This window comes from Echinops telfairi, unplaced genomic scaffold (assembly GCF_000313985.2).
Source record: "Echinops telfairi isolate 266 unplaced genomic scaffold, ASM31398v2 ScPeMD7_1957;HRSCAF=2489, whole genome shotgun sequence".
Classification (NCBI taxonomy): Eukaryota; Metazoa; Chordata; class Mammalia; order Afrosoricida; family Tenrecidae; genus Echinops; species Echinops telfairi.
Window position 1 is genome coordinate 2,525,004 of NW_022105855.1, and position 3,208 is coordinate 2,528,211.

General features: G+C 34.9%; 1 protein-coding gene across 1 annotated transcript in view; it reads left to right on the forward strand.

The window, feature by feature from the left end:
• The window catches only part of LRP6 (LDL receptor related protein 6), a 168,821-nt gene that overhangs the window by 120,389 nt on the left and 45,224 nt on the right, over nucleotides 1–3,208 (forward strand). The gene's annotated exons all lie outside the window — the stretch shown is intronic.

Genomic DNA, 3,208 nt, shown 5'->3' on the forward strand with positions numbered 1-3,208 from the left:
AGCCTTTAAGACCCCAGACACTATATCTTTTGATAGCCGGGCACCATTAGCTCTCTTCACCACATTTACTTATGCACACATTTGTCTTCAGTGATTGTGTCAGTAAAGCGGGCACCCACTGATAAGATTTTCAGCAAACACATTTTTAAAAGAGTTTTATACAGCAATCTGAGTCCTTTAGTATTTCAAATAGAACAGATTTTAACCATGGAAAAAAAAGATCATGAATCATTGTTAATACAGAGCTAATCTACATTAGCTTAAGTGAGGGTAAAGGAAATGACATGAGATGGATTATTTTATTAATAAAGTTACAGTAGTTATACTATAATTTTGAGATAGCCTAAAATAAATAACTGAAAGAAAGAAATGTCTTTGCTGCTGTACAAAGACAGTACTTTGAAATCATAAATTTGCAAATGTGATATAAGAAGAAAAGACATTTTAAAATTATTTAAATCATAGATTGCTCTTCCTCAAGTAATTTGATATGCATTTCAAATGAATAAGGAATGGCTGGGGAGAAAGGAAAGAGTAAATGAAGATCACTTAGTATTTTATGATTTTACTGAGCAAAAACGAGAATGGGGCAAGTGTGAATTTGTGTAGTTCATTACACAAGCCACATGTGGTTTTTGAGTACTTTAAATGTGGGTAGTCTGAGATTAGCTTGAATGTGTGTCTGTGTTTTAAGTATAAAATGCATGTTGAAAAATGGTGTAGGGGAAAAAGGTAAAATCTGATTGCCGTATGTACTCATGTATAAGCCAAGTTTTTCAGTACATTTTTAATGCAGTTTTTGTGGTAAAATTAGGTCTCTCGGCTGATATTCGGGTTGGCTTATACTTGAGTATGTACAGCAGTAAAAATTTTCCTACTGATTATATGTTGAGATAAAGTTATTTTGGATAAAGTAGATTAAAGTATATAAAGATTAATTTTACTTGTTTTCTTTTTATGCTTTAAATTTAAAATTACATGTTGCTTATGCTTGTGTTTCTATTGGACAGCACCGTTCCAGATTCAGTCTGTGGTGAAAACAGTAACAGCTGAGGAGAGAGGAGATTAAGGGAAGAAATAGATGTGAATTTTGTTATGTCTTTCTGTAGTGTATACTTTATTTTAAAAGAAAAAAATGTTTTGCTATAAAAAGTGATAGAGCAAGAAATAGCTGGAAGGGACTAGCCGGCCCCCCCCCCTCCCTTTCTGGGTGCTTAAGTTATCAAACCTTTAATTATTGCCTTGAAGGAAATAAATATTTGAGTTCCTGGCCACTGTGCTGTTCTAAAGACCTTCCAAAGACCTTCATTACCATTTTTAATTGTTTTACCAGATGTTGCTAAAGTTTTCCTTTCTGTCTCTTGCTTTCTTTTCTTCTCAAGGCCTTTATTTAAGAGCAGAATTGACACTGTTAAAAATTCAAGTTTTGTCAAGGGATTGGAGTGAAAACAGTCAAGTATTTCTGGTCCACAATCCTTCATCAACAATTTTAAAATCTAAACGCTCTGAAAAACCAGTAGTGGTTTTGTTAATTCAAGTGGTTAAAAAAAGAAAGGTGACTTTGAAGTGATTTGAGGGCAGCTGTTGGTTTCCCTTATCCCACTTTGTGGGACTAGTTCTGTGTTTTGCTGTAGTAATACTATGTCCCTGGAAATACAGTGCAGCAGTAGACCTAGGTGAAGGTAATAAGCTGTATATAGTGTACTAACCTTTCTAAACATTTTTTAAGTGAATTCTGAAATACAGTTGACTCAGAGGGCTTCAGATAGGATTTGGGGCCTCTCTTATGTTACAGAAACTGGAAGTATTTGGATGACCACGATCTAAGCACAGGGACACGAGTGAATGAAGTCTTCCTCAACTGCAGCGTCCTTGTGCGCTCTCCCAGAAAGAGCTTTCAGAAGAAGCATCTTGTTCTCTGTGGTTCTCTTGTCCTGGAATATAATCCCCACCAGGCTGCTAGCTGCCTGATGTGATCTCTAGAATCCTTTCCATGTTCTTTCTTCAGTCTTAGTAAGAAACTGTATGCATCATTGATCTGTGCCTTACTGAGGGCTATTCTTTTATTCTGGAAAATCTTTTGTCAACTCATCTGATTCTCCAAGATGGAGTAAGACCGTACACATCCTGAAGTTTTTCCTGATTACCAAAAGACAGAAAGGATATATCTGTGTGGTTTAAAGGTCAAATTACCTCCCCAACTGGATTGTAATCTGGCAAACAAGCAAATGGGATTGTCCTCTAGTTTTCTGCATCCTTCAGAGCAAAAGATTAATGCCAGTTATTGTTATGTAAGAGAAAAAAAAAGACTTTTATGGAAATTATCACTTTCACAGAAATTGTTAGGGGGTGTAATGAGGTTTGTTTATAGGGTCAGTACATTCTACTTTCATGAAACTTAGTTGAAGAAAAAGTACCACAACCTCCAGGTATTTTAGTGATTATAACCTAAGAAGAATGAGAGTTGTTACTGAAAACCCCTTTACATTTTTTATTTAAACAAAAGCAGCAAAAAAACCCCAAACAAATCCAAAAAACAAAACTATTCCAAGTTTAGAGAGTCCTAAAAAAAACATTAATTCTGTTTACAATCTCTGTGACCTTATGTAAATCTCAGGGGGTTTTATATTAAAAAGGAAAAGTTCTCAGGATAAAGAAACATTCATAAACAAAATATGTGACAAAAGAGTGGTGAAGGTATGTTATAATTTAAAAACATGCAAAAATTATGAGACTATATTAATTTAATTTGGTTCAGTCATTCTTATTAAATCCAAAGTTACCAACATATTTAGAAGGACAATAAAAGATTAGATAAATAAAGGTCAATTATTGAATGTTTGAAATGATTTTCATTGAGTCAGCATGTTTTAATTTTGCGAAAGCATTGAAAATAGGAATAGCTGAGATGACTCTTGAAGTTTGATAGAAGTGTCGGGGTGAGGGGGTCCGCGAACAGATCCTTAGGAGCATCCTTGTGATTGTGGGAAATATTAAAGACAGACAAAGTGAGGCACAGGTGCTCCTCATCCCATGTCAGGACTGAGACAGAGAGAATATATTTTCCAGTGAGTCCATGTAATGGAGCTTACAGATCTTTCATAAGGCAAGCATGTCATACAGCATAGTTATAAAGTTGATGGGTGATATCATAAATGAATAACACAATAGACAAGCAGTGAAGTGAGGCATCGTCTTGACCTTGAAC